At 35.5% G+C, this 26,007-nt stretch overlaps 1 long non-coding RNA gene across 1 annotated transcript in view; it reads right to left on the bottom strand.

Annotated features, from left to right (window-relative positions):
- LOC308554412 overlaps nt 1-25,801 on the bottom strand; it is an 86,469-nt gene extending 60,668 nt beyond the window's left edge. The window contains exons 1-2 of the long non-coding RNA XR_013998407.1: nt 25,667-25,801; nt 9,162-9,337 (exon numbers count right to left, since the gene is read on the bottom strand). This is a non-coding gene — a long non-coding RNA (uncharacterized lncRNA). The remainder of the gene's footprint in view (nt 1-9,161; nt 9,338-25,666) is intronic.
- Between the last annotated feature and the right edge of the window lie 206 nt (nt 25,802-26,007).

Raw genomic sequence — 26,007 nt, 5'->3', positions numbered from 1 at the left:
GGGAGAGGTTAAGAAGGAAGATTCCTGTTGGTGGCAGCTTTTACTGCTGATCCAAATTTGAATACTTCATCCAGTAAATCAAAGACATTTCTGAGAAGACATTCTGGTGACCAGCTATTGTTATCAGACCAGCTCATTCCCACTTCAAGTAGCCTTTCAAAGTATTTTTCCCAATAGGGTATATAACTTTCCTTGGAAATTTGTAATGAATTTAATTCTTCCATCCTGTTAATTTCTCAATGATATCCCACTATTCCTTAGAGACAGGTGCCCTGGCATTATCTAGCTGGTCACCTTCCAACATGACTTTGCCAGTCTCATGCCAGAACCACCTGGAGTTGCTGGTGTCAGCACCTTTAAACGGGTCTCACTCCCTACTTATCTACATGATAGAGAACAAACAGTGCATTTTGGAGCACAGATCTATTCTCATAAGGACCCAACTAAAAGCTCTTGATTTGAAATGAATAAAAGTGGTGGGTCTAGGGCACAAAGAACAGTAGATACAGAAAATGTATATCCAAAATGGTCCTGAGCCTCAGTCATCTGGTGTGATAAGTCAAATGAGGTTTGGGGCCACCTCTTTTTGTTGCTATGTCTCAAGGAAATATTTAAGAACTATTCCTGATAAATATACTACTTCTTAACTCAGGAAATAAAATTTTGGACATCTCAATCCTGCCATTTCATTAACACACTTTGCATGTAAACTTCTAATTGGTTTCTTTATTCTCACTTTTAAAATGAACATATTCTTCTGCATTAACATCTTATATAAAATCATGGTCTAGACATGTACATGTACTGCTAAAATTAAATCATCAATAATCACTATCTAAAATGAATTACATTCCAAAAGCTCTGGCTAATGATTTATCTCTTCTTCATGGAACCGATCTCTATCAGATTGATTTATGTAGCAGCCAATCATGTTTCAGTAAACTGCAGCATGCACATGCATCTTTAAGTGATGATAAGCTGTGACTGTCCATTTGTTTGTACAACACAAGCAACAAAAAAAAGAAAGAAAAGAAGGAAAAAGAAAGTCTGAACCTCTTTCGAAAGCTTCATAAGACCAAATTCTCCAAGAAATAATAATGGTCAATTCTATATAGAATTTCAGAATAACTGATATAGTGTCAAGCATATGCAAAAGCACACAAAAATGATGAACATTAAAATGGTGACATCTGATACAGAGAATTCTTTGCCTTTGCATGTTTACATTATTTGCTTTGATAGCAAGGTACCTTTTTGCACATTTACATTATTTGCTTTGATAGTAGATGCTTTTGTTAGTTGTTGAAGTGATTGACAACCTCATGCTGTTCTATTTAATTGCCTTTTCTGCAATGCAAGGTTCTGTGTTTAGAAGACGCTGTTTCATAAATAAATCCAAAGTGTGTGTGTGTACGTGTGTGTACTACAGAGGTTTCATTTCTCAAGCCGATTCTATAACTGTTCAGCTACAGCTGTCGCCATATTTATCTGTATTTACATTAGGGTTCATTCTCATCCTTCATGTTTTTTGCCTTTTCTATGTTTGAAGAGATTAATGGATCTCCTTGCGAGATGAAAGCCTTTTTATACAGCTCATCATGTTTGACAGAAGACTGGAGGTATTGGACCTACAAGGTTTCAATGAAACATTCCAACTTTCAAGGCCTCGACAATTATTCCCCCCCACAGGACTCTTTCTAAGATTTGAAGCCTGGAAGGATTTTACATTCTGCCTGAATTTATAGTGTAGGTTTTGCATTTGTTCTCTCAATTAATAAAGTCCAGGGAACAATTTTTCCCAGTTATTAAAATATAATATAGAAATACTACTGTTAAAAGGTTTGTCACATGATGATTTCAAAAAGAATCTCTCATTGAGAGTTTGGTCAATATTGTTGTGGAAGACAGCATATATTGCTCAATATTAAGATTAGTGTTTTTTTTAATTAACCTAAAAATTAATTCAAGCCATCTTAAAAGTAAATTATTGCTATTATAATGTCTTATTACACTTTTCTTCAGGATATATTTCAAGATGGTTATTAGTCTAATTTTTAAAAATTTACTCATTTGTCATAGATCTAGATGATTTCTAACACATTTGATAAATTCTGAAGGTCAACACACATGGTATAAATACTAAGGTAACTGTTCCTCCAACCCTGTGTTGTGAGCTTAAGTCAAAGAGACAGTGATTTTAGAAGCAAAGAGATAGAGAAATAAAGCTCAGACTAGTGCTTTCAACTGGTCTAAGAAATCAAGGTTGAGAAACGTGTGGTTGTTTCCATTGTTAAATGAGGCAGGGTGACATGGAGAAAATGCTTACATTTAAACCCTGACACTACCATTGGTACCTATGTGTGAATCTCTTAACCATTCTTAATTGTTTCATCATCTATAAAATAGAAATACACAATATCTACTTTATAAAAACAGCCAACCCCGGATGACCTGAAAGGGAGACAGTGACAAGAATAATATTGTAGCCTTCACTCCTCACTTTCTGAATCTTCCTCTCATTGGCTAAACCCAACCTGAATCAAGAGTGTAGGGAGCCCACTGATGTAGATCATAGGGCAAGCCTCCAGGGCAGAAGCAGGGTGAAGAATGGTAGAGAAGAGATTGTAAGAGAAAATATCAATATAGGTATGAAAGAAAGGTAAAGCCCTAAAATAGACAATCCAGAGCTAATCATATTTTGATAATATAATCAGAGCAAGGCTATGGAGGAGGTAACACATAGATGGAGCTCTAAAGAATGAGAAAGCCAACCACACAAAGAGGTAGCATGAATGCTAAGTACAAAAAATAGTATTGGCAATGGTTCTAGGGCAGGAAATATCCCTTTGGGTTATGAGATTTGAAAGAAAACCTATGTGGCTTCATAAGTCAAGGTAAGGAATTTAGACCTAGCTAATTGTGCAATGGGTTTTAAATAAGAGAATGGCATTTGGAAGGATCCTTCTGGACGCTGTGTGAAGAATGACTTGAACAAGGAAAGTGGGGGGCAATTTTAAAAGGCCAAAGAAAAAAAAATTTTTTTAACTAAGCATTCAATAGATGAGACGTCACAAGACAAAACCAAATGATTAAGTACTAAATGAGTCATACAGACCACAAAACTTATAAGTGTTCAGAGAAAGGATAATGCCTTTCAATTTCTGTTAGTAATGAGGTTTATGGGAGACAGGAATTAAGGTGGACCTTAAAAGCTAATATAGAATTAGGACAAGTAGAGAGAAATGGGGTGCCGATTCCAGAATATGAAGAAATGGAAGTCAGGCAGCATTTGAAAAGAACCCAGGAAGGTTTGTTGTGGTGGTGTTTTTTTTTGAGAGAGGAGCAAAGGAAGATGGAGTTGGAACCAGAAAAGGGAAGGATATACATGATTCTGGGCATTAGTGAATTAATTTTCTGCTCTTCCCAGGTAAGGCTTTAATTCTTAAACAGGCCTTTCAATAAGTTTGGTGAGATTTTCAGGTACTTTGGACACTAAAAAGATACTTTTGGATTTACTCTCTCAAATCATATCACATAACCAAGCTGTCAGTTACTGATCCAGTTTATGTAAAGCTGGTGCTGACTAATAATTCCCCAAGGCTTGCCAAGCCAATGACATAAGCATTGATTACATTATCTGCTATTTTAGAGTATTCACGTCATTGCTTCCTTGGTGCAGAAAACTAGAACTATATATGTTTTTCTTGCTATTTTTTTAAACTAGAAATCTGATATAATTGATGATAGAAAATGAGTTGTCTTTTATTGGCTTACAAAACACTGAGAAAAGTAGAGGCAGCATTTATACGAATTTCTAAGAATATAATTTTAGTTTTAAAAGAAGACTACAGAAAGCTATTTTTACCTTCAACCTCATTCTTGTACTGTGCATGTATATTTCATATTGAATTGCTTGGTTATTTTTTCCCTAGAAAATGGCATAGAATTTTCAATTTGTTGGGGTTTTTAAATTTCAGAATGCATTCATTTATTTTAATGTAAGGGATGTAATTGTCAATATACTTGATTCTATAAGTAAGTTTTTAAATCTATTATAGTCAATATATATCAATCAATGATATAAATATTATATATTCATATGAGGAATTGAAGAATCAGAGCATTTAAAACATTTGCTCAAGGTCACATAACAAGGACATAAGCAAAATTTGAATTGAGAAATGATTGAGGAAAATAATTTCCTTACATGGGTTTATTTGCAATACTTTGAACCTCCCTCTGAGGGCATCAGAGTCATTAATAAAACTCACAATAGTCTCCATTCCCCTGTGAGGCAAGTGAAAAGTTATACATATGTTAGTATTTCACAATAAGGCTGGTAATCACCAAATGAAATTGAGGTACAGATAAAGCAAACTCAGAAGCTCAACCAAGAGTCATGTTACAAAGTGGCTTCACTTATAGGACTAAAACACTCCTCAGTTTGCAGTGCTATTGTCTCTGTGATTGATTAATTCATGGCTATCTCTCTCAATAGATTGTTAAGAAAATGAACAAACGAATATTAGTAATTCAAACTGATTCATTTCTTGAAATGATTTTGGCTTCCTTTCTATGCCCATCTAAAACCCACACGTTGTTGAAAGCTGTGCTAAATTTCCACCAACTCCATGTAGGCTGCCTGACTATAGAGATCATTATCTATCTAGCTTTGACTACCACACCCCATTTCTTTGGGCATTACTTTTTCCCTAATGAGTGCAGTCTTAGGGAGCTAAATTCAGGTGCCTATATGACCTCTAAGAGAGAAGAGTTTAGCTCCTTCTGTCAAAACTTTCCTCTTACCATCACATTACATCTTCATTTAAGTTTGGCCAACTGGGTCCTCTTTACTGGGACTTTGAATCTTGAGCAGAGTAATACAAGAGCAGAATACAAAACAGAAAAAAAAAAGACTAGATAGACAGAGTCATTTTGAAGGAACAACTCAGAAGCATACACAGGAATTCAATCAATATCTGCTGAATTAATTTTCCATGAGAAGAGTGCATAAGAAAATAATCATCAAGTAAGAAAACTACTCATTGATTACACTTACCCAATAAGATCAAAAAACATCAAAATGCATACTATTTACTAATCATAACATCTATAAAATGAAGCCTTACTCATGTTGAAATTCTACCATTTTTTGCTAAACACCAGACTGAAGATTTTTATCACATTGTTAAAAATCCATTAATACAACCAACAGAAGAGAGAGGAATGTGGAATAAATAGTCAAAGAAAAGTGAAGCAATAAAATGGAGGTCGTCATGCCCCATGGCCTTTTCTGCAATATTTTAGTGCATTCCTTTGATAAGCAAATACCAAGATCACATTGCATTCATAACACACTAGGAACTTGCACAAATAGGGATTGATTTCATTTTTTAATTATTCAAAAATTCTAAATGATTCTCTCAAAGTGCTTGTGAACAGCATAGTTTGTGGTATTTGGAAAGTTCATTGTGTTGTCAATGATTTTCACAAACAAAAGAATACATAAAATGCAAAAGCAGTATGTAGAGGTATAAATAAACCCTAGAAGTAGTAACAATACTGCCTACTGGTATAAAACTTCACTGTTTAAAAGCACTTTAATGATTGTGGTTCAAATGATTTATATTATAGAAATTAGAATGACTATAGAGGAATTAAATAAATGGTCTTTAAATGCCTCTCATACATATATTTAGAGACATAACATTTTCAGAAAAATTACTTTATTTGCTATATATGGTATATTATATATAATATAGATTATAGATTACATTTATTATTATATATAGAAAAATTTTTAAAATAACTTTGGCATAAGAATACATTTCATTTTACCCAGAGTAAGTAAATGTTGGCTTTTTACATACAAAAGATGATAGGAATAATTTTAAAATATTACTTTTCACAGTAATGCTTAAAGCACTTGGCTTTCCTACATAATTCATGTAATTTTTTCCTCTGTTGATACCCATTTGTATAACTATGTATGATGAAAGTTAAGAAGTGCCCCATCAGGAGGGGATGAAAGGCTGGCAAAACTTGAAAAATTATAAACTAAACAGAAGTGATGGTTATAGTCCCCCTCTCACATAGAAAATCATAAAGTATTTCCTGTTTTGTCCCATTTCTCAGTTGGAACATACTCTCATAGAGGGAACATGAATAGATTAAAATCTAACTTTTCTTCTTTAAGAAAACATAAGCATAATCACTTTTGATTTCTTTTAAGTAGTTCCATAAACAATGAGTACTATTTCAAAACTACAGGCATTCCATGGGAATCTCTCTGGAAAGAACTAACTTATATTGGATGTCATTTTATGAATTAAGTTTATGAACAACTATAATCTTTTTGCAATATAGAGTGCAGTAAAAACTAATTCTTACATGTCCCTTTTCATCCAGGGTACACGGGAGACTCAAATTATATCTGTAAAAATAACCTAAGGTGATTTTTTTTTTCTGTGTGAAACAAGGGGATATTAAAATTGCAGGTACTTGTCAGGAGTTTCCTAAATTTACAAATGATGTGCTTGAGGCTGAGTGCACTGGGATGTCTTAGTCTCTCTTTAATAGGCTTTTCAGATCATCTTCCATACAAAGAGGGTTTCTACAATATAGATGAAAAATATGTGGGGGTGGGGAGAGGACAGCAAGCAGGAGGTTATTCAAACCAAGTTCTCCTCTTGAAGAACTGGAGAACTTTACTGAGATATTAGGAGGTCCTACTTAGAGATAAAGGAATAAAATACTAAGATTATAATAACATACCCTAGACATTATAAAGTTAGGGAGAAGATAATGGGAAATATCATGAAGGGCTAGCCACACATACACTTCAATATGTCCAGAGCCAAATGTGCTGAAAATGTATCGATGTGTATTAAGTATTGGTAACTTCATCCTAAAAACAAATGGGCCCTGCACATTTGTTTCAAGGCAATGTAGGAGGAGGACCAGGGTGTGTGTGTCACATTCTGGGGATGTGTGGGGCGGAGCTCCAGAAGATTTCAATGTGTTGAAATGGGAAGGAAGAAAACTGAGTGATTTTTGTGATTTTCCAAAAGAAATAATAAAGGGGAGGAGAGTAAAAGGTCACAAATAAAATAATATACCTTAATAAATTATATTTATTAACATTTATTTTATTCTATCTCTACCTTTCTAAGAGCCTAGGTTTCATAATACATAAGTATATGGACAACATGCCATTAATAAGTTCATACTGGAATATTTTGCTTCTGTCCTGCACACATTTATACATCAGCTTAGTTGATAGTCATATCCATCAACCACATTTTATAAGTCAGAAAGATGAGACTTAGAAACACTAGTTAATAGACCTATTAGTTGGAGAAATAAACTAGAACCTGAGTTTCTATTTCTCTATTTTCTTTAAATGAAATAAATGCACTTTAATATATTTTTTCCTTTGAGTAAAGAAGAACAAGAACAGTTTCCGAAAGCAATGCTGAATCTAAAATATTGTGGTCAATGTGTATTACATTATGTATATTTTGGCATGAATAATTATTGGCTGCCTTGTTGAGACTTACTTTGGCTCATCTAATCCAACAACTAATTCCTTAAAAAGTAATATCGATTTCATTTTGGTTTTCTTGAAGTAGAGGGACAGGTATTTATGCAGTGTTCCCCCCTGCAAATGTTTTAAAAGCTCCTTTAAATCTCTCTCCCCAGGGTCCCAAACACAAGACAGATGTCAAGATACCTCTCTCTCTCTGTCTCTCTCTCTCTGTCCCTCTCCTAGTCACTCAGTACTATATTGTTCTCTTCTTGGTTTCCTACTTCTATACCTTTGCTCCTCATACCCTACCCCTTCAAAAGCCCCACTTTTTGTATGTATGACCCTCTGTGCCTCTCATATCTTCAAAAATTATACCCAGATCCTCCACTCTAATCTCTCTTACCTCAGGGAACAGCTCCCCAGAATGCTGGTGGATAAAATTCCCCATACTTTTATATATTTATCAATAAACTTAATTTCATTTTTACTAATTCTCAAATATTCCTTCTTGGGGGTAGGCACATAATTCACAATGGCTCTTCTTTTCCAAAGATGGTTTCTTTATTCATGACTGTCAAATGAAGCTCTTCCTCTGGAATATGGATTATTGATTCAGGATAGGTGATTGATTTAAGCGTAGCTGATCCAAGCTAGTAGAATCAGCTCTCTTTCCTAGAAACTTGAAACTTAAAAACTAGAGTCACAGACTGAGAGATGCCAGGGCTCACATGAACAGAGATGAAATGGGAAGAGTCGCAAACTGAACTCCTGCTTCTGAGCTCCCCAGAGCTTCCCCACTTCCTTCCGTTCCAGGGTCTTGGTTCACCTCATCCTGGGATTCAATGAGATATCCTGTACTATTTAAGGAAATCCCTAACAGGAGTCAGTTTTTGTTACTGGATAAAACTACTTTCCAAAAGGATCAAGACCAGAAGATGGCTGGTTAATTGAAAAACCTCTTCAAGTGGGAAATCATAAAGATGATGAACAATTTGAACTCTTTATTTTTAACTTAAAATATAAAAAGATACACATATTTACCAATTATTTTTATACCTGCTAATTGAAGTTTTCACTCTTATTCTTGTACAAACCACAGCCAACATGCCAACATACAATAACTATGATTTCTAATTAAACCTTCTTCAAAATGAAATGGGTGCTTTATAGCTAATTGTAAAGCAATCCGGGTATAGAATCCTTCCAAATTTTAAGGATGTTTTCCTGATTCATAGTTGTTTTACCCACACATAATTTCTTACAGATATTGTTTTAATCATTTGCCCTTATCTAGTTTCTCAAGTACTTCATTTAGTCTGTGCATGTGTGCATCTGTCTGTGTTTTAGTTTGAAGGCTCATCCTTTATTTTATTCTTTATTGTTTATTAAATTTAGTGGGGTGATATTGGACATTGGTTAATAAGATCATAGAAGTTTCAAGCACACATTTCTATGATACATGATCTGTACATTGCATTGTGTACCACCATCCAAAGTCAAATCATCTTCTGTCACCATATATGTGCCCCCTTTACCCTTCACCCCCTTCCCTCTGGTATTCGCCATGCTGTTGTCTGTGTCTATGAGTTTCAATTTTATATTCCACTTATGAGTGAAATCATACGATTCTTACCTTTTCTGACTGACTTATTGCTCTTGGCATAATATTCTCAAGATCCATCCATGTTGTTGAAAATGCAGGATTTCATCTTTTCTTCTGGCTGAGTAGTAGTCCATTGTATATATGTACCACATCTTCTTTATCCAGTCTTCTATCAAAGGACTTTGGTTGTCTCCATGTCTTGGTCACTGTGAATAATGCTGCAATGAACATAGGGGTGCATATATCTTTGCGAAATAAATAAATATTTTTGAATTTTTTGTGTAGATACCCAGAAGAGGGATTGGTGAGTCATATGGTAACTCTATACTTAATTTTTTGAGAAACCGCCAGACTGTTTTCCATAGTGGCTGTACCAGTTTACATTCCCACCAGCGGTGAATGAGGGTCCCTTTTCCTCCACAACCTCTCCAAACATGTTATTACCCATCTTGTTGATAATAGCCATTCTAACAGGTGTGAGGTGGTATATTATCGTAGCTTTGATGTGAATCAAAATAAGTTGAACATGTTTTCATATATCTGTTGTCCATTTATATATCTTCTTGGGACAAATGTCTGTTTAGGTCCTCTCTCCAAATTTTAATTGGATTGTTTGTTTGTTTGATGTTGAGTTGTATGAATTCTTTATATATTTTGGATAGTAACCCCTTGTCAGAGCTGTTGTTTGCAAATATCATCTCTCATTGAGCTGGTTGACTTTTTATTTTGTTGGTGGTTCCTTTTGCTGTGCAGAGCTTATTTGGTTTTAATACCCACACCTCTTTTTATTTTTACACTAATTCATCAGGAAACATATTAAATTAAATTACATAATTAAAATACAACAACAGACATAAACAGGTTTGGAAAGAAATATAGCTTACTCTTATTGAGCATTCAGCTCATTGGTAGGAGAAAACATGCACAAATTTGAGAATAACCATCTAACACTTGTGTTTTGATGCTGTGGTATTAGTGCATTTTACAGGGGAGAGAGCATCTATCAATCTAGAGAACTAGTTAAATTGAGGTAGATTAAATGAGTATCCACTGGAGTTAAAACCCAAAGAGACCTGGCTAATATAAGTAGGACATTCAGTACAGGTGAAAGGAAAAACTTTAAGTGGATAAAAATCTTTCAAATTTAACTTTTCACAATTTTACATATGTTAATAGTTTAATACTAAAGAGATAGCATGGCTCATTGAAATAAATCATAAGCTGGCATTTGGGGTTAACAGTTACACTTACCCAAGCTGAACATATCTTAACAAACAAAACAACTACATTTGTCAGCCACCAAACAACTACATACTTCATCTACGTCATCAAATTCAGGTAGTAAAAGAATTTTAAGAAATCTTTTAGATTCTCTGAAAAAATGTGTCGTGATGATCTTTATAATGAAAGACTACACTTTTCAACAATAATTATTATCTGTTTCTTATTATGGCTGAAAATAGCTTTAATCAATAAGTGGCCATTATGAATTACAAAATGAGAATTTTAATTTAAAAATATATGTATATAACACTACAGCAAATTACTGGACACTCTGGCGATTAGTTTTATTGTGTTGCTGACTTAGATTTAGTGTGGCCTTGAAGCTTGATAGGAAAATGCTACTAGAAAGTGAAGTATGACTGTAGTTGACTGTGCTGGATATAATAAAGAACATGGACCTGCCACTTGAAAATTCATCAGATGATCTTTCACGTCATTAGGCTGTGAATTTCTAAAGTTCTATGGCCATCAATATGTATTGATTAATCTCCATAAAGAGAAGAATCAGCCAGTAATTATGGATTATTTATTAAGTCTACACAATGTTGTTCATCATAAGTCCAAAGGAGATTTATATAAATCTCTACCTGCCTCAGAGGAGTAGCATATATTCAGAATACCTAAAGGCAATTCAGAGCTAATGAGATCCTTTTAGAAGATGAATTGATACTCCTAACTCTTAGCAAACGGAATCACCCCAAATTTCTTGATTGAACCAGTTTGGCAGAGAATGGAACTTCCAAGTTACACCCCAGTTCAGGATCCCTTGTGTTCATTTTCTCAGTAACAACTGTGTACAACTTCAAATGAAAGTTGTCATCAGTACTGAGTTCCTCCTCTACAATCCAACTGGCATCAAAGCCAAGTCTACTGCCACCAAGGACTTTGAGCTAGGAGTGCGAAGAAGACCAACAGAGACAGATGCTAAAGAAACAGTGGAAAGGGAAGCTAAAGCTGGTGATAATAAGTGATGGGAATGCTGTGAGGCACCACCAGAGGCAATGTGGAAAAGCTGTCATTTTCTGGGTAGCAACAGGAGTACATGCTGGCAGGCAGCAATCAGAACGGGGTGGCTCATGCTGGAGAAATAATATCGCACTGCCCGAGAGTGAACACACAAGTGGGACTGCTAAGAGCAAAAGGGCTCCCCACCAGCAGCTCCTAGGCTAGGGGAAGGACTAAGCCATTCCAACTGTGTCTGTGGAACTCTCTGCAGGGCTCCACTGATCCTGTGGTCTGCACTCATGCATGTGGCTTGAAATACCTGCAGCTCTGTCATCGGTAAATGTAAGCAAAGATTGCTCCCTCTCCTTGTTGCTAGGAACGATGGTGACAATGAATGCATAGGCTCTGCATTCATTGCATAGGTAGGTAAGAGTTGGGGCAGTAATTCAGCATCATCTTTTACATATCCTTCCTTCACTCCATGAGACATTTTTGGGACCGAAATGTGAAACTTTCATTTTAGAAGGTATTGAGATGAGGCAAATGAAAGTGGTATCTCAATCTGATCAAGTCTTTATACATGTAACAAATATTTAGTGGATATCTCCAATGATACATTCATTAATTCCTACCCTAATACATAAGATGCCTATTTCTGAATCTCAGTGCTTTGTGGGCACTTCTCTCATAATGCTTATATTACTTTACTTTGAAATATAGTAATTTGATCTACTAATTCATCCATTCAGCAAACATTTTGAACACCTATCATGTGCTAATCACTGTGCTAGGTATTGTCTTGTCAATGAACAAGACAAAGGTTGCTGCTTTCATGAGTCACAGCTCAGGATGATAGACATTCAAAACATTAAACAAATTATTGTAAAAATTACAATTTAGGTAAGTAATAGATATGAAGAAAGGCCAGTTGCCTAGACTGTAGTCCCCTTGTCTAGACTGACTTATCAAGTCTATGTCCAGTAGCAAATGATGCCCGGCACAGAGCATATGCTTAATTTTAAAAAGAGTTTATTAAATTGAGCTAATGAGTATAAGAAAAATTTCTTGTAAGATGGTAAGAAAATTTGATTTGTGAAATTTTAGAAGTAATGTCTTCTCCTTCCCATCATTATATTTGCTTTACATTCCTTAAGTAGTATTTCAATGTTTTCAAATATATATATTTCTAAGAGACACAGACTATTTTTAATGTGCTAGATTTTCAGATATGAGCTATATTTTTGGAAATCTAGGGCAAACTTTTGCTGTAGTTCACTGTAACATTTGACCTTGACTCAGAGGTCCGACTCTTTTTGATGCATAGGCTAAAATCCTTTACTTATTTTGGGTGAGGTGCTTATCAAACTTGCATCAGTTATTTAAAACTCTCAAACATATTTTTGAACAGAGTATAGGAGGGCAAAGAGAAAAATGAGCTGCCTGTTGACAAGCCCTGATATCCATAGATCCAGTTATCCTGAAAGAGTGAGTGATGCATATAAGACTCTGCTACTCTTGGGAAATAGCTGGACAACCAAATGTAAGCTGAATATTGTATCCCTATGCCTTCTTGATGTTTGCTTCTGTTCCTTGGTACTTCCAGGGTTGATAATGAATTCCTATAGTCAGAGTTAATGCCTAGCACAGCAGGGGACCCCAAACTCTGCCCCAGTCCTAAAGACAGTATGCCTCAGTCTTACGCAAAAATGATTGCAAATTATTTGGAGTATCACCCATGGACAAATCTAAAAGTATCTATAAACCCAATCCTAGAAAAGTTGAAGAATAATATACATCCTTATTAGAGGTTTCCTTAATAAAGGGCACAGGTTTACTCATGCATCATTATCTAAAAATTGTCTTCCAACTCTGTGCTTTGTCTTTCCTTATTGCTTATGACCATCAGAGATAGATGATCTCTGACAAAACTAAGGGTCAGAAAAAGGTGGCAGAAGGTTTGCTAATAAACATTTAAATCTGTAATTGCCACTATTTACTCCTCATAAAAGGGTATGAGTCAATCCACTGAGGTTTACCCTTTTCTGGGATGCTAGAAATATATTTCTCTTAAACCCTCAAGGAGTTTACATTTCAATGAGAAAAAAACAAATATTATTCTAGTAACATGATTCAAGGCAGAAGCTAAATACAAAAGCAAAAGTATAAAAATGCATAGTCATGAGAGCACGAAGGATAAAAAGGGGGGAGGGGGCAACTTGGAGGCAGAGAGACAAGTCCAGCATCAGATCATTGGACACTGGGGCCAGTATCTGAACTCTGCCAGCTTTGATAACAGAATGAAGTGATTAAGGCGAAAAGCATGAAAGCAGCAGAATCCAGAAGATGAAGTGCTCTGCTGAGTAGAGGTGGGGGCAGCGAAGAGATGGAGCCAGAGATGGCATGGGCTTTAGCAGCCGCACAGTTCACCCACTAGATGCATCTAACCTTTGTAAAGCTGTATGTGCAGGGATTATTTATTTAGTTTAGGTTTGGGACATTATCCTTATGAGAATCCAGATGCTTTGGTACATTCTGTCTTCTGAATTTAACAGAAAAGTCTATCCTTGCCTAGGGTGGCATTTGTTGCTATAAATCATGACATGCTGGGTTTTAGCTGTGGCTGTAAACTGAAATATGTCTCCTTTTAACTTCTACTCAGTGGTCCCAGTTCTGCCCTCAGGAACTAACACAGATTAAGTTGCATCCCTCTTCTGTGCAGCAGCCCTTGAACTGTCATTATGAGGGCCCCCCTTCCTTCAGGACCTCAGGTCCTCAGCAACTTGAGCTATCCACGTGGACATGGACTCTGCCCCCTATGTCGTCCTGGTCATCTTCCTCTGCACATACTCTAATTTGTCACATCTTTCCTAAGATAGGGAACATGCCCAGGACACAGGTTGTCAGAGCACCGTGACTGGTAAGAATAGGCAGGAACTGCTGCTTCCTCACCCTGCATTCCGCTTGTGAAGACAGCAGTCTTTATAAACAGCCTCTCTTACTACAGGTTCCTCCTGAGTTTACAGTGCACCCACACTTGCAGACAGTTACCACATAGGCTTTGTAACTCCATCTATTCCTGTGCAACTCCTTCTTATTTAACTTCAGAGTCCAATTATGTTACTGATTAGAACAGGAGCAAAGATGTTTATCACATTTCATGGGGAAAAGGAGCATTTATTATTGGCATTATAAAAATTGTCAGCATCTACTGAGCTCTTGTAGATGCTGGATAATGTTCATCTTTTTCATGAATGACATCCTTTTAAAAATTAAACTGAGTTTTATTGTAAAAATAATATGAACAAATAACAAGACATCAAATAGTATAAAAGGACATAATATGAAAAGTAAATCTTACCCTTACCTTAAACTTATCACATATTTTTGTGGTTTGTATATCCCACCAAATTTTTTCTGTGCATATATATTATATATCATGCTTTTACATAACATGTATAACACTCTGATCTTAGATATTTTTAATCTAACTGGTTCTTGAAAATCATTTTGTAACATCACACACAGAGCGATTTGAATCTTTCTAACAGCTACATGTGTTTTATTGTGTGAATGTGCCACAAATTACATCTCCTTTAATTCTAATGGCAATCCTATGCATCAGGTCTTATTGTCTTTATTAAACATACAGAAAAGTGAGGTTTAAAGAAATCATTACCTTGCCCAGTGCCATACATTTGAACAGTAGCTCTGAAATGGTTCAAGTGCATACCTTCCTAACTCTAGTGCTTATCCACGCAAACTATTACTAAGCCCTCTAGAAAAACAATTTTTGGGGGTGGATTTTATAACACTTCACAAACAGATTTTTTAAAGTGCATAATGGGTCTCCCTTTATATTTTGCAGTTGGTACAATAAAATTTTAAATGTGGTTCTAGCATTTTATTATGACCAGAAATGATAAAATAGCTCAGATTCTTGTGACCTAGTTCAGCCTCTGGAGTCCATACACATCAACAGTAATTTCCAAGATTCTAATTGCAGAATGAAATAAAATAATCCATGTTCATGAACACTGTTAACTTCTATGCAATTTCAAATTTTTGCTGTATAGGAGCCTTTGGTTTTTGTTTATTTTTAACTGAAATTATTACAGCAACCAGAAATGTCTCATATCATGTACTAAAAATCTGTTTTATTTATGAAGTTTTAATATTTTTATTTACCCTATTTCAAAAAGCCATAGTTGAGTCTATCTCCTGGACTCAAATGCCATCACTCTCTCTTGAATAAAGCTGCTAATTTCATGCAGAAAATATTAAAACATGATTATGATGCTGTTAAGAGAATAAACATGTCAAGTGTCAACAAAATATTGTAAGTCTGCTCTGTTTCAAACTGAGTCAAAATAGATTGCTTAAATTTGTTCTTTTTCAGTGCCTGTTTGAGAAAGTAAAAAGGATATACCTGTGTTATTAATACATTCACTGTACATCAAAGCTGCTCATCTTTACAACAAATAAATTAAGATTTTTGGGTCCTCTTGCAATTCTCAGTTCAATCTGACTGACTCTGACACCTCTCTAATCAAATATATTCACATGATATTGTAAGCCCATTACAGTACATTAATAGCTTGTAAAGTGAAATTGATGCAGCATGATGGACTGTATTCCTGAAGCAGTGACAAACATCAATGATAGATGCACTAATGGATATGTTGAATTGCAATAAATATAAATGCAGAATAGCAATTGCAGAGCATTAAAAATGTCAGCTTGTGAGTTTAGGTATTTATGAGGCTGAGCCAGCTGGAAACAAGAGTGGTGCGTTCCTATGAACCACTGCAACTCTGAGGTTCCAAAGAAAGCAGAGGTCCTTTCATCAAATAGGTCAGACCGCCAGCAAATTGTTGTCACAGCTGTGCCATTGTCAATTAGGCCTCCAATGACTCAGCCCTTTGTTTTTTCCTGCTTGCACATCTCACCCCACCTTTTCCCTGGGTTTGGGTGCTTCACTCCTGCAACCTTTCCAACACATTTCCCCTTGGTGACTCTCCTCACATGTTTCGATTCATCTCCCAGGCATTGATCTAAAACTCAGAGAAGTGACATTAGGAAAGCATCTCGGCTACTTCAAAAGACACTGCTATTCCTTCTGGGCTATTTTGGCATGTCAAACCCAATAGCCCAAGCAAAATGCTCCACACTGCTACACATTTCCCTCTGATGTGTCTAGTGCACCTGCCCAGGCTTCCTGAACCCTAAAGACTTTGTTTAATGTCAGCAAAATCCAGCACAACAGCAGGGTCCAGAATGCAGTGGGGGACAGGAACAACTCACGTGGATTTTTGTTATGCTCAAGCAAGAGCCATAGCATCAGAAGCAAGTTACAGAGAGGCTATAACAGAAAAGGAGAGGGCCTAGAAATATATTTTTCAGGAGCTGGTGGTTAGTTATGGAATTTTTTCAAACATGCTGATGTGTGGTAGATTAAGATTTAGCAGCACGGGTTAGTATGTGCCGATCTCAATTTCAGGTTTGATAATGACGGTGTTATTGTTACCCAAATATGCTGCTTTTGTTTCTTGGGCTTTCATCTGCATCCAATGTTTCATAAATTGATGTCACATATTAAAGTAAACTACTCAATACGTTTTGGAATCCAGTTGTTACAATGTGTTCTTGATGCTAATAGAAGATTGTCAAACTGAAGTTGTCTTAGAAAATTACTAGATTTGCCAAAATATAATTCAGTTTATAATTATAAATGCAGTTTATAATTCACTTTATCAGGAAAATAAGTTAGATTGATTGTGCTTATCATCACAAAACCATGATAGCCAAACTCTGTATTAAGCTTTAGTGGCATTCCTCTGTCTCTGTTATTCAATAGAGGTAAATAACAAAAGTAACAAAACTAACAAGAAAAGCAAGGGAAATATGCAACACAACAAAATTAGAAAGACAACATGACAGTTTTAGTCTAAACATGATAGCCCTCATCTAAAAGCCTAGGCATAGTAAATAAAAAGTAGAGGAATTCCATAAGCCTGACCTTCCAATATATTTCTTGTTGGTTGATTAATCAATTGTGAATTACATAGAAACCACATCAGCTTTAAAATAAAATTTTAACATAATGTTAAAACTCACCAAACTTATATGAATCATTTTAATTTTTTTACATAGCTAAGATTTAAAAAATCAAGGCCACTTTACAGCAAATTAGTAAATAGAAAGAAAATGTTAAAGAAAACTGAGAGATAAAAAGTGATAACTTCACTGGAATTCCCCGATGAAAATTTGTCCTCAAATTTAGTTAAACAGCTTTTTCTTAACCATCAATTATAATCCAAGCAACTTTTTAAACTCTGGTGATTAAAAAGTTATCCACTGAGTAAATATTATTTGGATATTTTCTATTGTCAGCCAAGTTCTATAAAGGGAACAAATAAGATCCTGTACTCATAGGGTCTTATATTATGCCAAGCTAAGGGGGAAAAGAACATACATTTTTTAAAGGTAAACAATAAAAAATACTAGGTACTGATGAGTAGAGTGCAATACAAAGCATTAAAATAGAGGAATGTCAAGTGAGGAATAAGCTGCCTTTTTGCAGAATGGTCAGAAAGAGTCTCTCTGAGGAGGCTGATATTTAAGTTTGAAATTACAAATGATGACAAGGCAGTCATATGAAAATAGAGGAAGAGCATTTCAAGTACCAGAATCATTGGTACAAAGGTCTTGAGGCAACGACAAGTTTGGCAAATTTAAGGAACATAAAAAAGGGCACTTTGACAGATCACATGGGGAGAGAAAGCATGACTGAGATGTGGTTATAGAGATAGGCAGGGGTTAGAGTATCTAAAACTTTTTAATTCAGGAAAGAGTTGAATCTGATGATGAAAAGCCACTGGAGGATTTCAGCAGGGTTATAACATAACCTGAATTATTTTTAAAAACTCATTCTGGAACAGATTGAAGGGAGGCAGGAGGAAAATTATTTAGGAGACTATTGCCCAAATCCAGGTGGCTTGGGCTATGGTCACAGTAGCAGAGATACTGAGCAGTGGGAAAACTCAGGATAATTTTAGAAATGTTCAGAAAGCAGGGTTGCTAGCACTTGCCCATAAAACTCATGGGTAAGGAGAAGAAATGAAGAATTATTCATAGATTTAGTTGTTTCTTTGTTTCTTTGAGCCACTGGGTTGATAGGAAGAGTAAGTTTTGGGGAAAACAAAGTGTTTTGATTTAACCATGTTAAACTTGAGATGCTGTGCAGTAAAGGATTACCTAAAAAACTTGGAAAGGTCAAATTCTGTACAACCCTTAGAAAGGACTCTTGAGCACCTCTTGGGAGATAACCTGTAAGCTCTTGGAACATCCTGTCTGTTAAGAGTGTCTTTGTGTACCTGTAGCCTTGGGCAAAGCTAGTTTATGCTAACAATGTGATTTATGGTGAACACCTGTTTTTGCTCACTGGAGCCCTGGGCCGCAATGTATCGCTTTGACTTCTGGTGGAGCTGTGGACTGAGAAGCTAAATATAGTCACATAGGCACTCCATGTTTATGTGACTAAACCCCAATCAAAACCCTGAACACCGAGGCTCAGATGAGCTTCCCTGGTTGGCAGTACATCATATATTTTATCTCACATTGTTGCCGGGGGAATTAAGTGTTGTCCTTAGAACTCCATTGGCAGAGGACAAATGGAGGCTAGTGCCTGATTTCTCCTACTTAAGCCTGTGCTCCTTCTTTAACTTGCTGATTTTAATCTGTGTCCTTTCACTGTATTAAAGTGTCACCATGAGTATAAGAGCTTTCTGAGTTCTGACAGTCCTAGCAAATCATTGAAGCTGAGAGTAGTCTTGGGGACTCTGATTCAGATGTATATTGACTGGGCATCAAGAAGATGTCTTATAGGCTGTTGGCTAAGTAAGTTGAAAATTATAGTAGGAATCAAAACTGGCAATAATGATATGAGTCACTGGCACATGGATGACAGACTAAAATGTGGGAGTGTCGCCTAGGAAGTGTCCACAGAAATATCACCTAGAAAGAATAGGCTGATTTAAAAAAAAAAAAAAATTGGATTGAGTCCTTGCTTTTAGGAGCTCACATTATTGGCAGGAGCCCAAGAGGACACGGATGGAAATGGACACAGAAGCCACTACTTGTAAACAGAGAAGAGAAAGCAGCAATCAGAGGCAGCAGAGGAAGGCATCACATCATAGGGGTCATTAGCCCAAGACCCTGAAGGATGAGTAGTATTCTCCTGATAATTTGGAAAGGGACCCACATGCAAAGAGGAAAAGTTACTAGTAATTTATTTAGTTTAATGAAACTAATATATTTAGTGATTTAGCATTTGAGGGAGGGCCTTAAAATACTCCGATAGGCAGCATAATGGATCCCAAGAGTCTTTAAACATGTAAAGGGAACTTTGCAGGTATAATTAAGAATATGGACCTTGGAATGAGATTACTCTGGATTATACTTGTAGACCCAACGTAATTACATGAGTTTTTAAAATTGGAGATCCTTTCATGGTTGTGGTCAGAGAGAGAGATGTAATGATGGAAGCAAGGTCAAAGAGATGCTAAATTGTTGGCTTTGAACATGGAGGAAGGCGTACACAAGTGAAGTAGCACAGGTAACCTCAAAAAGCTGGAGAAAACAGGGAAATAAATTATTTCCCAGAGCCTCCAAAAGGAAAGCAGCCTTGAAAAACCTTAAAATTAGGACAGTGAGATTCATGTCAGATTTCTGGTATATAGAACTACACAACAATAAATTTGTGTTGTTTTAAACTGCAATAGCAATAGAAAACAAATACAAGTACAAAATTGATGGTATTAAGGTCTTTCTCCTTTTGTCTATGCACTTTAAATATTCTTCCTTAAAAAAAAAAACTAAAAAAAAAACCAAGGAAATATTTTTAAAATCTCCTTTTAGTTGAGATCTTCAAAAATTCAAGAAACTTGACAAGAATAATGACTTTATAATCCTTGAATTCTTGCTATAACGTAAGAGGCTTAGTTTTTCAAAATAAAATGTTTTATGAAGATAAATCCTTGTTTTCTGGTGCTTTATTGAACAAAATAAACAATACCCAGAATATTGCAGCACCAGGAGCTGATACTTAAGGATGACTTTATGTAATTTTTCTTCTAATTGCTGCCAAGAAATCACAGCCTACTATAGAAGTCAGGCGGCCAAAGAGAAAAGATTTTATAACCCTACCCAAAGTCAACCAAGACAGCCTGACTTTTACCTGTTATATATAGTGGATGTCTATGGAAGAATGTGCTTAAACAAAGGTCTGCTGAATCTTTAAATAGTTGGAAAACTAGTAATCTGAGTCATCTCAGTTCTGAAAAACTCATCAGACCTCTGGTAGTGCATTCTGAAAAAATGATGGTCAATTCTGCCATCATACCACTTACCCAGTCAAAAAATTTATCAAATTAGGACTCCCTTTCATGGAACTTAACTGTGAGCTCCACACAAGATGGAAAAAAAAAATGTCTTGGTTACCCACAAGGCCCAATGCAGTGTTGAATGATGGAAGTCACCACTTCCCATGTGTGTTGAACAGAATAGTGATATGAGAAGCTCCCAACCAAAAAAGTTTTAGTAGTAAGATAAATTTATGAAAACTGCATCTTAATACATCCTTTAGAGATTTACAATGCTTTCGAAAGCTCTGTGATAAAGATGGATATTTGACTTTGTTCAATCCAATATTTCCCAAAGTTAAACAATCACTAGATCCTTAGAATGGGGTTTGGGGAACATGGTGGGAGAACATTCCATGGAGCTGGTGCTCCCACAGAACACAACACATATTCAGAAATGCTTTCTTAAACTGTTTTCAGAGAAGAAAATATTTTCAAACACTGTTATTCTCTGAGTCAAGATAGTTTTACTATAATTATGCTGTTATTCTTTAAAGAACTTAGTTCTTTATTATAGATAAAGAAATCACTGCCATGATATGTATCTGTGTCTCCATAATATGTGTGTGTGTGTGTGTATGTGTGTGTGTGTGTGTGTGTTTTCCTTCAGTGGCTATCTGTCAATGTCTTAGTCACTGTCATGTTCTTGTTTCTGCTCTTTTTCTTGAATTGCCTTGGGTCTTGAGCCACTGTGGGAGCTGACTCTACTCTAAAGGCCACTTCTCAGCCTTAAGGACACCTAGAAGGATAAACAGCCTTAAGGACATCTAGATAGGTTAACTTGGGAATATGGAAACATGATTGAGAATAGACATGTCAGGCTGCTCAGAGCATATTGTCTCTCTAAAGAAGAAATCCTTAACTCTGTTTTTCTCTTGGTCGACTTCCATACCCCGAGCTAGCTGAGACAGAAAGCAGCCCTCTTTCAGCCACATACTAGAATACATCATCAGAATTTTCATCAAGGGCATGACGAGAGATATGGCCCTCATGCTCTTTGACTATAGGGCATTTCTGTTCCTTGAAAAGAATTTGTAGCCTAATGAATTCCTTGTTTGAAATTCTGATAAGTAAATCTCTGTTAACTGTGTGATAGTATTGCTGCCTTTTATATATCCCTAGATTTTAATGAAGTCATTAAATTCTTTTTTAAAAAAAGATAAAGCCAGATATCAACCCTGACCTTGAGTGTCTCATGGACAACCACTTTTCATATAATAGAAAACATAACTTTGAATGGCAATTTTGGTTAACTTTTCCCTAAAGAAAAAAAGTTAACCTCAATACTACTCAGTTCTGTCATCTGCGAAATGAGGGGATTTATTTAGAGTGCTTCTAAGGCCCCTTACCTTGCTCACATTTGTGACTAATATAATGTAAGCTGGTATATGAATGTAAACTTCTATTGTTCTCATTGTTAGTAATACTAATAATAAAGTAATTCCATGCATACATGCACCAAAAATTATGTTGTATCTAAATTTGTGTAGCTCAGATAATGATAAAGTGCTTATCTCAGCAATTTTGTGAAAAGGACAGCAAGGAAACTGCTATTGAAACAAAAATGGAAATAGAGATTTAATTATATACATAGAGGAAATTTGTCAAAAGACTCAGTTTCCCACTTTAATTAATTGTTATTCTCTTCACCTCAATTCTCAACTTCATAAAACAGTTTCAAAATCGGTGCTTTATTTTATTAAATATTGAGATATTTTCCCTAGACATTGTTGACTTGCATTCCATGGACTTAAATGGAATGTTATGTTCATCTCTTACAGTTTTGTTCTGTATAACCTTAGAGGCAGGCTCTAAAAGTGCCAGTTTGGGAGGTCCCAGAGTGGAGCTTAAAGGTTCCTTCCTGTGACTGTCCTGTGAAAATGTCTCAGAGAACCCAACTGTCTACGGCTGGGCTCTCAGTTATTTTCTGATGTTAGCTCATTTTTCTTCCTAAAAACAAAGTAGTATCTACCCAGTTTCTCCCAGTTGCCTCCACATACCAGGTAGTCCAACTCTGTTTAGTACATTCAGTATTCATGACGATTAAGTATCTGCTCTGTGCCAAGCATTATGCCAGGTCCCAGAACCACAAAGAAGCAATTAGAGAATTCAACATGTAGATTCTTTTATCCAATAAATATAATTTGAATTTTAAATACTGATACATAGTAGACCATTAGTCAATATTGTTGAAAGAAAAACAATTAAAAATAGTCCTTGACACATGTCTGAGATCATAAAGAATAAAGAATGGAAGGAAAACTAAATATCCATATATCAGAAGGTAGTATAGCTTTATTCTAACTCATTATTACTCTGGTATAACTCACTGGCATAGCATGAGGTTGTGATATTTTCATCCTAAATCAACTTGTGCCTTAATTGTTTTTCATATTAAGTAAAGGACCAACAAAAAATTTCCCTGGAGATAGCACAGCTGACTGACAAGTTTAGTACTAGAACAAGACCTATGCAACTAACTAGTGATCAGTCTTGTTTCACTGCAGTGTGCTGAGGATATAAAACCACAACAGTGAGGCCCCAAGCAGGGTCATGCCCATATGGCTAGAAGAGAAAGCAGGGGCCAGTGAGCTGAAGCCAGCAGCAGAAAGCAATGCAGCAGTGAGTACAGGCCTGTACTGAGATGTTTTCCCTCTTCTGCTGTTCTAGTTATAACAGCAAGAGCAAAACCCCCTAAGTGCTAGGGCAAAAGGCAGGAAATAACCTAGGGATATAGTCTCTTGCTATAATTTGAAAACAGTGTTTTTCAAAGTGCAGAATATGAAAGATTGCAGCTTCTAGAAGCAGCCCACTATTGGTGGGAAAGAGACAGGGATTGTATAGTCTTCTCCATTTGCTTATTCAAAATATGCATTTCATTATTTTAAAAAGATATGATGATAGTATGCTATTATAAATGCATTTAATTTGAGGTGACAGTTTCCAGACCCCTTCATCCAAGCAAGAACTTCATTATTTCTGGCAAGGATCCCAGAGAGGATCTCCATAACTCAAAAACTTACATATTACTTTGGTTCAGAACCAACCATTGTGACACTGCCAAAAATGCTAGCAATGCACATATCCCCAAATCAATCTTAGCAACAATGGTTATAGCAGGTAAGTATCTAATTTCCAATTTCAAATAGACTTAATATTCAGATATTCATCCATATATTCACAAATCAGGGTTTGACCACAAACGAGATGCAGTATTGGTAAACCTTCAGTAGAATTTGTCTACTTCTTATGGAGCAGGACTTCTTTTGCCCTTTTCTACATACAAAATTAATCTGTTCCACATTTTTTGAACCACAAACCATACTTAATGAAAAACCAAGGGCAAAGAAATAATGCTCATTTTAGTCATTGATATTTTAAACAAACTTTTTAAATGCTAAAGTACCAATAAAATCAACATACTGCAAAATCTTTAATTATATTAGTAATGCACATACTTCCTATGTTTATCACTTAACTTCTGTTAGCCTTAAATTCATACTGGTGAAATAATATTCAAGTTTTGTTTTTCAAATTATTTTGGAGCTGAAGGGAAAATTTATGTGCCATGTAATGAACCGTAAGCTCTTTGAGAGCAGGGACCATGTCCATTCATTTTCTCATGCCTAGCCCAATAATACCCTTTATACGAACACTGGTCACCAAATATTGGTTAAATGAACAAGTGAGTGGAAGAATGAATGAAAAAATAAAATAACAAGAATTTAAACATCCTGATAATCCAGGCACAACTGTCCTTTTGTAAGATAGAAAGGAAAATTCAAAAGACTGGGTTATTAAAATTAATTGTCCACTATAATTGAATTCATAAAATAACTTGACTTAAATTCACTAGATAATTTTTCTCCAGTTACAGACACAATAATCTGATATGGGCACAGTGCCAGCATTGAACACTGGATCACTGTGATCACTCAGAATTAGCTTAGTTTTATTCGACTTTGTATTCTTTCCCAGCAGATAAGATTATTTCTTACCTCTGTTTGTATTTATGTCTGCTCATCTCCATTTCTCTAAATAACCAATGTATTAAACAAAATGCCTCTATTTTGATCAGAACAAAATAAAATTGAATGAAATTGTTTAGTCCTGATTTGTGATTAACAATTTCTTGTCAGTATTATAGGTTTTTAAAAATTTGCTAACTTATATTTTTATTTTCTTGACTTTAAAGAGACAACTCTCTCTCCTCATTTAAAAAATTTGAAAGCAATGCATAATGTTTATCTTGTAGCATAGATAATAAATCTGTGATATTTTTACCCTGGCTTTATAATCAACACTTTTTTGTATCTAAAGAAACAAAAATAAAACCAGTCACAAAGGAAATGGGGAATAAATACTGTTTAAAAGCACAAAATAGTGCTATCCAGGCACATAGGTCAGGAAATGAACTAAGATCTATTTATAGTCTTAAAAGTTCAAGTATCAATTCCTGACATAATTCTAGAAACCTCATGAAATATTTGTCCTTATTATAAACCCTTGTAGCTTTCATGGTTGTATGATTTTTAATTATTTCACAGCATGGCATGAACCTAATTCTCTAGAGGCAAATACTCATGAGTCCATCTTGATTACTTTTTACCCAGCATTTACTCAGAAGAAATCAGTGAAAATAGCATATTAATATAACACTTCATATAAATAGATGTCTTGGGTATTTTCAAAAACTCCAAAGATTCAAGTTTTCAAAAAAGATGACAGTCTCACTTTTGCTCAAGTATTTTTGATCACCTTCTGTAATTTGACTCAGAAACTTAAGATTCATTTTGTATTACTACCCTTAGTATGCAAAGTTTAATAAATTATTGTCTTTGAATTGTGGAACATTTTAAGAATTCGATGCAACAAAGTTTAACTTACCTTAAAAGAGATTAGTTTTCATAAATTCTTCATATTATGATCTTAGTTCTCTGGTCAAAAGCAATACAGAGACTTCGCTCTCTTCTCTTCCTCTTCTCTGAGACCCAGTGGGTTGATGGTTCCCTCTCTGTCTGTGATGAACACAGCAGAAGACACAGAGTTTGTCCTCACTCCTGATGCCACACACCTTTTCTTGGCACTTCATTTGGTCCCAAGGGAAAATGCCTGCAGAAATTTCCTTCTCCACAGTCTCTTGACAGATGGCTCTGCTGGCAAGAGCCTTAACTCTTAGAAGCGCTTTAATAGGCTTTTATTCTTCTACATGGCCTCCTCACAGGTTT

Source organism: Miniopterus schreibersii, assembly GCF_964146895.1.
Source record: "Miniopterus schreibersii genome assembly, chromosome: 3".
Lineage (NCBI taxonomy): Eukaryota > Metazoa > Chordata > Mammalia > Chiroptera > Miniopteridae > Miniopterus > Miniopterus schreibersii.
The sequence above is the reverse complement of the archived record's forward strand: the minus strand, read 5'-3'. Positions and strand labels throughout refer to the sequence as shown.